A 10097-nucleotide genomic window follows, 5' to 3' on the forward strand; every position below is an offset into this window, starting at 1 on the left:
AGCCACTTTGCAACTCACACATAATCCTAGCATTACAGAGACAGACTGGAGGATCTCTCGGTTCTCAGACAGCCTCAGCTATGCAGTAAGGCCCTCTGCAACTTAGTGAGACCCTGTTTCAAAATAAAGAATAAAAAATAGGGCTCCCGGTGTAGCTTGGAGGTAGAATGTTCCCTGGGTTTAATCTCCAGTACCGCAAAAAAAGGAGTCTCTGAGGCCAAAAATAGTACCACATATACAGCACTGCTCTGGGTCATTGCTCAATTTGTTTCCCAAACTCTTGTACCTTCCTTACCAGCACTTTGTTTTTTTCCTTTGAGGGAGGAGAGGTAGGTACTGGAGGTTAAAAGGAACATTCCACCTCCAACTACATTCCCAGCCCCTTGGGGAGGGCAGAGTCTCACTAGGTTGCAGAGGCTGTCCTCAAACCTGCAATCCTGTCTCAGCCTCCCAGGTACTAAGCTGTGAACCATCATGCTCCCTCACTTAAAGCTTGACTAAGGGAAACCAGTAGTGACTAGTGCCATTGGCTATTAATGCAGATTTGCAAGTGGCCTTTCTGGAAGAAGGCTATAGGAGGGTTTATGTTGATCTAATACTGCTCCAGATATCCAGCTCCATAAATTTTTTTTTTTTTTTTTTTGGGCGGGTCTGGGGATGGAACCCAGGGGCATTTGACCTCCGAGCTACACCCCCTGCCCTATTTTTTATTCTTTATTTTGAAACTGGGTCTCACTGAGTTGCAGAGGGCCTCACTAAGTAGCTGAGGCTGTCCACGAACCCTGATCCTCCAGGTCTCAGCCTCCCTAATGCTGGGACAAGCGTGTGCCACCACGCCCGGGTTTTTTTTTGTTGTTTTTTTTTTTGTTTTTTTTTTATGGTACTGGGGGTGGAACCCAGGGGCTTTCTACCTCTGGGCTATACTCCCAGACCTTTATATTTTATTTGGAAACAGTCTCACTAAGTTGCTGAGAGCCTCACTAAGTAGCTGAGGCTGGCTTCGAACCCATGCGATCCTCCCGTCTCAGCCTCCCAAGCGCAGGGATTACAAGCGTGTGCCACCACGCCCGGCCTCCAGCTCCATAAATCTTAACCACCTAGGTATTGCCAGTCTCCATCCTGTGCACCTCAGTCTTGCTTCCCCAAATGAGGCAGAATCTCACGCTGTCTCATCCCACCAGCATTTCAGTGTCCCTATCATGTCCTCCACCTTCTGTGACGGGCCCCGCCCATCAGCCAATAAGTCCGAGAGCTAAGATGGCGCTGAGCGGAATTTCCCCAGAGCACTTAGGTGGTAAACAGCTTTCAGGAAGTGACGACAAGAGCATGAGATACACGGGAACACCGCATGCCATAGGGCAACAGCCAATGGACTGGCTGTTGCCATGAGTTGTGCACGTGAACAGTCTGCTGATTGGCTGTTGGGCTCTATATAGGGGGAAGATTTCTGGGGGGAGGGGATCTACGGGTGAAGATGAAGAAGATTTACGGGAAGAAGATTTACGGGAACTGTACAAGAACCTGGGGTAATAAAACTGCTTGAGGAAGATCGTGTAAGAGTCGTCACTGCGCACGACAAGTGGTGGCCCGTACGGGGACCTTCGCTTTGATCAGAACCTCGGCAGTCCAGGGCAGCCGGCTGGTAAGTACTCCTTGACTCCGAAAAGGGAGGAGGAGGCTCCGTTTACGGAGGGTTATTTTCCCCGATCAAAGGGGGCTCCATTAAGGAGGGCAGCTGGCTGGTAAGTACTCCTTTGACTCCGAAAAGGGAGGAGGAGGCTCCGTTTACGGAGGGTTATTTTCCCCGATCAAAGGGGGCTCCATTAAGGAGGATATTTTTTAGTGTAAGCAAGTTAGAGAATCGGGCTGGTCCTGATTTGACAAGATGGGAAATAGTCCATCTCACCCATTGCATAAAGCATTGAAAGCTTTGTTGAAAAGTAGAGGCCTAAAGCTTAGGGACAAGACAATACAAGATTTTCTCGAACAAATAGATAGGGTAGCGCCATGGTTTACAGTATCAGGGAATCTTTCTTTAGCAAGCTGGGATAAATTGGGAAGAGACGTAGAACGCGCCGAAGAACAAGGTATTGTCACAGGAGGGACTCGGCCGCTTTGTCGGCTGATTCGTGCCTGTTTGGAAGAAAGGCGCTTTAGAAAATTTGTGCAGGAGGGCCAGGCAGCTTTAGACGGTGTAAAAGAGGAACGTTCAACTTCCTCTAAAGTGGCCAGTGAGGAGGATTCAGAGTCAGAGGGGGAGGATGACTCTGAGGAGGAATTAGAGGCCATTTGTAAACAAGTGAAAGCTTTTGAACTGATTAAAGAGGAAATTTCGCCTCCTCCGTATAACCCTTCTGCGCCCGGAGCAGGAGAAGGTGTCTTTTTTAGTAGTCAGATGTGGAGAGATGCGGGAATTGGGTCGTCAGCTGCTTTCAATATAGCAATAATAGAGAGTTTACATCGTTATGCCATGACCCCAGGAGACTGGCAAAATTTAGTTAGGGCCACCTTAAATCCTGGCCAATACTTGGATTGATCCACAATGGGGGCTTCTGACTGCTTTTCCTTTTCCATTGCCTTTGAGTCATTCTGCTCAAGTTTTTCCCCGCTTAATCCTTTTACCTTTTCCCCTAAAATTGGCACAGGAGCAAATTCTACTTTTGCAGGTTATAATTTTACTTATCAGAGCCCGACCATGGCCTTTCATTCTAACCCATTTGATCTGTGGCTTCTTTGTGGGATAAATGGCAGTTGCACGGATTTAGCTCCCCTTGTCATGATTAATGATAACGCGTCTATTGCCGCTAATCTTTCTTGCGAGCTTTCTGCATATCCTACAGATAACTGGTCATCGAAATTTGACAATTTGACAAAGCAGTTGCGGTTGGAGATCATCAAAACCAATACTACTCGAGTTGACCCGGTGATGGCCCGCACCTTGATGTCCTGGATCCAACAAGCAGCTCGTCATTTAAAAGAGTGGGCTGGACTGGGTGCTCTTGGTCTCTGTCTGGTCTTACTGTGTATCTTATGTCTCTACTGTCTTAGAAAACTAATCCGTCAGCGCGCTACAGATCAAGTGCTCATAGCTCAGGCATTTGCAGCCATGGAGTTGGGACAATCCCCTCAAATATGGCTTGCGGCGATGGGAAAGTCTTAATGACAGGATGCCAGCTAGGACTGCACTCGGGACCCCGGGAGGGTGCATCCCGAGGAGGGCATGCTCAACTGCATACGGGTTGCCACTGATTCTTGTCCCGTCCCTGGCAAAAGGTGGTGGGCCTAGAAGCCCCTTCCAAACATACAGGGGTTGAGTCCTCTGTCCTCTCCTGTCTGAAAAAACAAAAAAGGGGGAACTGTGACGGGCCCCGCCCATCAGCCAATAAGTCCGAGAGCTAAGATGGCGCTGAGCGGAATTTCCCCAGAGCACTTAGGTGGTAAACAGCTTTCAGGAAGTGACGACAAGAGCATGAGATACACGGGAACACCGCATGCCATAGGGCAACAGCCAATGGACTGGCTGTTGCCATGAGTTGTGCACGTGAACAGTCTGCTGATTGGCTGTTGGGCTCTATATAGGGGGAAGATTTCTGGGGGGAGGGGATCTACGGGTGAAGATGAAGAAGATTTACGGGAACTGTACAAGAACCTGGGGTAATAAAACTGCTTGAGGAAGATCGTGTAAGAGTCGTCACTGCGCACGACAACCTTCAATGGCTTGCCACCACATTGAGGCCATGGGTCAGAATCCTTATCACGGCCCACAAAACTTGGGCCTGACCCAGCCTGTTTTGCCAGCTTCAGTGCACCCCACACTCCCTTCACACCAAGGTGAATCATGTATCCCATTCCAATTGTAAAGTAGGGGCCGGGTGTGGTGACGCACACTTATAATCCCAGTACTTGGGAAGCTGAGACAGGAGGACTGTGTAGGTTCGAAGCCAGCCGTGGCTACTTAGTGAGGCTCTCAACCTCTCAGACCGTTTCCAAACAAAGAAAAAATAGGGCTGGGGGTGTAGCTCAGAGGTAGAATCCCCCTGGGTTCCATCCTTAGTACCACCACCAAAAATAGAAAAGTAGAAGAAAGACTTGGGTAGGTCTGGTAGTGCTTTTCCTTGGGGGGGCGGGTGTATATGTGGTACTGGGAATTGAACCCCAGGAGTATTCTACCACTCAGCTACAAACCAGCCCTTTTTATTTTGAAATAGTTTCCTTAAGTAGTCACCTGCTGGCCCCAAACCTGCAAGTCCTCCTGTCTCAGCCTCTCAAGTATTGGAATTATAGGTATATACGACCACACCTGGGAATGGAACCCAGAGGCATTTGACCTCCAAGCTACACCCTCTACCCAATTTTTTTTTTATTATTCTTTATTTTGAAATAGTCTCACTGAGTTGCAGAGGGCCTCACTAAGTAGCTGAGGCTGTGCGTGAACCGCGATCCTTCTGTCTCAGCCTCCCAAATGCCGGAATTACAAGCGTGCACCACCACGCCCAGCTAAAAGTAGTATTTTTTAAGAAAATCATTACTGGAAAGTGCTAACAGTACTTCACTCAGAGCAGGGGTACCCACCCTATCCTACCCAGTTTCTAGGTCAAATAAACTGGGAGAACTAAATGTCTGTACTTCATGACTTTTCAGTGACTTTACTGTGCCAAGATGCACTGTAATTTAGGGGAAGAATGGTCATGTGTCTCAAAAACAGCCCATTAAGAAACTGCCCATGTAGAGAGAGCTTTGAAGGTACCATTTATTTGTGGTACTGGGGACTGAACCGTGGTGTTCTACCTCCAAGCCCTACTTTCTTTTATTTTGGCACAGGGTCTCACTAGGTTGATGAGAGTCTTAACGTCTGTTGAGATTTTAAACCTGCAAACCTCCTGTCTTAAGTACTGGGATTACAAGCATGGGCTACCATACCTGGTTTGAAGGTACTGTTTCTTACTAGGCACTTGGGCAGGAGAAACAGAGCAGTCAAAAACTCTCCTAGAAATATTTCCCACTGCTGAGTCTGGCACCCCCTATACTCCCAGTACCTGGATGGCTGAGACAGGAAGATCACAGGTTTATGGCCAGCCCCAGCAATTTAGCAAGGCCCTGTTTCAAAATAAAACATAAAACCAGGCTAGAGGTATAACTCAGAGGTAGAACACTCCTGGGTTCAATCCCAGTACCAAAGAAACTAACAAGGAATAGTGGCCCACTTCTCTAATCCCAGTATTTGGGAGTCTGAGACGGGGGATCGCAGGTTCAAGGCCAGGCTTAGCAATTCAGCAAAATGCTCAAGTCCCTGTTTCAAAATTTAAAAATGGCTTGAGGTGTAGCTCAGAGGTAAATGTTCCTGGGTTCAACCCCCAGTATCAAAAAATAAATGCTGCCCGGCGTGGTGGTACACGCTTGTAATCCCCACCCTCGGGAGGCTGAGACAGGAACATTGCACAGAATCGAAGTCAGCCTCAGCTACTTAGTGAGACCCTGTTTCCAAATAAAATATAAAATAGGTCTGGGAGTATAGCCTGAGGTAGAAAGCCTCTGGGTTTCACCCCCAGTACCCTCACAAAAAAATCAATTCACTTTTATTCCTTAATTCCATTCTGAGAAGTAAATCCATTAAAGCAAGCTATACTTTTTCTCATATACATAAAAATAATCAGATAAAAACAAAAATAAATCTGCCCCCCCATGGTTAACTGATCTTCCAAGTTCAAAAATAAATAAATAAAAATAAATAAAATTTTAAAAAAGCCAGGTGTGGTGGCGCACGCTTGTAACCCCTGCGCTTGGGAAGCTGAGACAGGAGCATCACACAGGTTCGAAGCCAGCCTCAGCTACTTAGTGAGGCTCTCAGCAACTTAGTGAGACCCTGTTTCCAAATAAAATAGAAAATAAGTCTGGGAGTATAGCCCAAAGGCAGAAAGACCCTGGGTTCCTCCCTCCCTAGTACCACCAAAAAAAATTTTTTTAAATATAGAAAAGAAATGCTTCCCACTTAATCCCCCATCCCCTCGTGTGGAACCCTTACTGAAGCTACTGTGTGGTTTATAGAGAATCTGCCACCCACACAGCTGTATCCATGTCATCTCACCAGGAAGACATCCTACTTGAACATTTCTGGGGAATAAGCCAAAAACCTTATTAAGAGTGTTTGGCTTAGACAGTATGGAAGCTAGCTAGTGTCAAATGAAGGGCTGAGGGCATAGTTCGGAGGACCAAGAGCAGAAGAGCTCCCTGTGGAGCCAGGGACCAGCCATGGCTTTCTGCAGCGCCTCGCCATGTGCCCCACCTACTGCCAAGGTAACATTCAACGCACTTACAGTAACTAGAGCAAGACAGGCAGGAGAGGCGCTGGCATAGAAAGACAATTTATTTATTTTAATGTTTTATTTTATTTTATTTATTTATTTTTGGTGGTACTGGGGTGATACCAGAGGCTTTCTACCTCCGGGCTATACTCCCAGACCTATTTTATACTTTATTTGGAAACAGGGTCTCACTAAGTTGCTGAGAGCCTCACTAAGTAGCTGAGGCTGGTTTCTAACCTGTGTGATCCTCCTGTCTCAGCCTCCCAAGCGCAGGGATTACAAGCGTGTGCCACCACGCCCGGCTGAAAGACTTAATTTATGCCCCATTTCTTGGATACACTTCTTCCCTCCTTTCTAACTGTATTTGGTTCTCTTAATAAAAGTCAAAAGGCATAACATCCAAGTTGTGATCAATATGACATAACCTTCATGGCAAACAATCTATAAAACTAAAACAGACATGGCCCTAGCACAGAAAGATCCAGGACAAGGAGCCCAAGGAGCCCAAATGAAGGGCTGGGCATGGAGTTCAGCAGTAGAATATTGAATACTTGCCTGGCTGCACGTGGCCCTGGGTTAAATTAAAAAAAAAAAAAAAAAGGCAACTGACGGGATAAAGTCAAAGCACTGTGGAGTGCCGGGTCAGGGTGTGACTTCAGAGCAGTCAGACCAGAACATTTGGGGACACAGATGGGGTGAGCCTTATCTATTTTGTCTTGAGAACCGTTTATTAATATGTTTACTAGGACCTGGTGTGGTGGTGCACGCTTATAACCCCAGTACTTGGGAGGCTGAGACAGAAGGATGACAGGTTCGCGGGCAGCCTCAGCTACTTAGTGAGGCCCTCCACAACTTAGTAAGACCCTGTTTCAAATGAAAAAGAATAAAAAATAGGGCTGGGGGTGTTGCTCAGAGGTCGAATGCTCCTTGGTTCCATCCCCAGACCCTCCAAAAAAAAAATATATATATATGTATGTATATGTATATTATATGTATATGTATGTATTTGTATATGTATACATATGTTTACCATTTCATTCAGAAGGCTGAAAAAAGAAAAAGTAACAAAATAATACATTACAATAAAGGATAAAACTATTCAACTTTATATTCAGAAATAGACTTACTTATTTGTTTGTAGTACTGTGAATTGAACCCAGGGGCATTCTACTTCTGAGCTGTACTCCCACTCCTTTTTTATTTTTATTTTATTTTGAGGCAGGGTCTCACTAAGTCGTGGAAGGCCTCACTGAGTTGCTGAGGCTGTCTAACTTCTGTTTCAGGAGGGATTATAGGCATACACAGAAGTAGACTTTTTAAACAGATACTTGTTTTCCACCTTTTTTTTTTTTTCCTGCGGGTCTGGGGATGAAACCCAGGGGCATTTGACCTCCAAGCTACACCCCAACCCTATTTTTTATTCTTTTTTATTTGAAACAGGGTCTCAGTAAGTTGTGGAGGGTCTCACTAAGTAGCTGAGCCTGGCTTTGAACCTCTGCGATCCTCCTGTCTCAGCCTTTTAAGCACAGGGATTACTCCCCAAGTGAGGTTATACACTTATTTTTGCTGAATAACCAGGTGTAAATCAGCTTGGACTTATAGACTTAAACCTAAATATGTATTGAGCACCTGTAGATTTCATAAATACTACTATTATGGTCCTGATTGATGAGGCAGCCCAAAGAAAGTCAAGACTGGATTCAACAGGAGGAGAACCCCAAAGCAGCCGCCATGAAAGTAATGGTCCAGCCCAGCGTGGTGATGCACGCTTGTAATCCCAGTACTTATGAGGCTGAGACAGGAAGTTTGCAGGTTTGTGGCCAGCCACCAATACTTAGTGAAACCCTGTTTCAAAACACAGAATAAAAAATAGGGCTGGGTATGTAGCTCAGAGGTACAATGCCCCTGGGTTCAGTTGTCAGTACTGAGAAGAAGAAAAAAAAAGTCCCACCTACACTACAGAATAAGAGAACTGCAGCAAGTGACAGAGGGCCCTGGACTTTTAAATCAATCTATTTTGGTTTGAATCCCACTTCCACTTTCTGCCAAGTTACTTAATCTTGTAGAACATGTTTTCCCGGTCTGAAGAAACTGGAATAATAATCTAAGTTTAAATAGTTGTCGGACAGCCGGGCATGGTGGCACAAGCCTGTAATCCTCCTACTTGGAAGACTGAGACAGAAGGATCGTAGGTTCGAGGGCAACTTCAGCAAATAGTGAGATTCATTAACCTAGCCAAAACTTGTTTCAAAATAAAAATAGCTGGGCGTGGTGGCACAAGCTTGTAATCCCTGTGCTTGGGAGGCAGAGACAGGATGATCGCGCAGGTTCGAAGCCAGCCACACTGGCTTCAGAGACAGTTTCCAAATAAAATTATAAAAATAGGTCTGGGAGTGTATCCCAGAGGCAGAAAGGTTTCCAGGAACCCCAGTACCACCAAAAATAAATAAATAAAAAGAAAAAATAAAGAAAAATAAAATAAGGCAGGGGTGTGTGGCTGGGAGGTAAAATGCCCCTGGGTCTAAGGCCCAGAGCCAGAAAAAAAACTGTTGAACTAATTTTGTAAAATATGTAAAATGTGATTTACAGCTAGTGTTTTCCAAACTATGAAGCATGAAACATGTACCAGTATTGGGAAGAGGCAGCAAAATGTATTAATGTGCTGGTATTGGAAAATTACTTTGATAATTTCCAAAATGTAAAATCTAGTCACAGCACTCAGGCAGGGAGGGGGCTGCAGCGATGACAATGCAGAGTTCCTCTTCTGTCTTTGCCCTTCAGTAAAAGCCTTAGAGTCAACTGAAGTCATTAGCCCTAAAATTACAATAAAAGCAACTGGTGCCTCTGTTTGCCTCCTCTCCTCTGGGATCTGGCCTGGGCATAGGAAAGGTAAACTTTGTGTGCAGCTTCAAAGCACCCTAACTGATGAGCAACCAATACGGCCCAATACAATAGAGCCGAGGGCCAGGTAGATTCTTGACCCTTGCACTTAGTAAGTGCACTGTGGGGAGACAAAGAGGCACCACCTGGCTGGGAATAAGTAACTAGCCCATTGCCTTGGTAACGCTGGTGAGGGGTTAAAGGTTGGGGTCCCCAAAAGGGGCAGAGTTCCATTTTCGGGCTCCCCAGCATGCGGGTCAGCATGCTGCTTTTTCCTTCTCTATTTCCTACTGATCTATTTCCTACTAATTTTGTAATAAAGATTTGTTAAAGCTGCACTGAGCTGCCTGTTAATTTTTTTATTCAACCGACCTTAGCTGAATAAGAAAAAGAACCCCCACCATTTCAAACCTTAACAAAACACACACTGTAAAATGAAGTTTTTTTACATAAGCTGGTATATACAAAAGAAAAAAAAAAGTTTATGCCAGGCGTGGTGGCTCAGCTTGTAATCCCTGTGCTTAAAAGGCTGAGACAGGAGGATCATACAGGTTCAAAGCCAGCCTCAGCTACTTAGTGAGGCTCTCAGCAACTTAGTGAGACCCTGTTTCCAAATAAAGTATAAAATAGGTCTTGGAGGATATCCCAGAGGTAGAAAAGCTCCTGGGTTCCACCCCCAGTATTACACACAAAAAAAGGTTTCACACAATATTACTACTCAGAAGTAATTTGGTATTGGCAGGGTGTGGTGGCACACTCTTGTAATCCCCGCGCTTGGGAGGCGGAGACAGGATGATCGCGCTGGTTCGGAGCCAGCTACGCTGGCTTAAAGAGACCCTGTTTCCAAATAAAAAGTAAAAAAATAGGTCTGGGAGTGTAGCCCGTGGGAGTGTATCCCAGAGGTAGAAGGGCTTC

Source organism: Muscardinus avellanarius (assembly GCF_963383645.1).
Source record: "Muscardinus avellanarius genome assembly, chromosome: 11".
Taxonomy (NCBI): Eukaryota; Metazoa; Chordata; class Mammalia; order Rodentia; family Gliridae; genus Muscardinus; species Muscardinus avellanarius.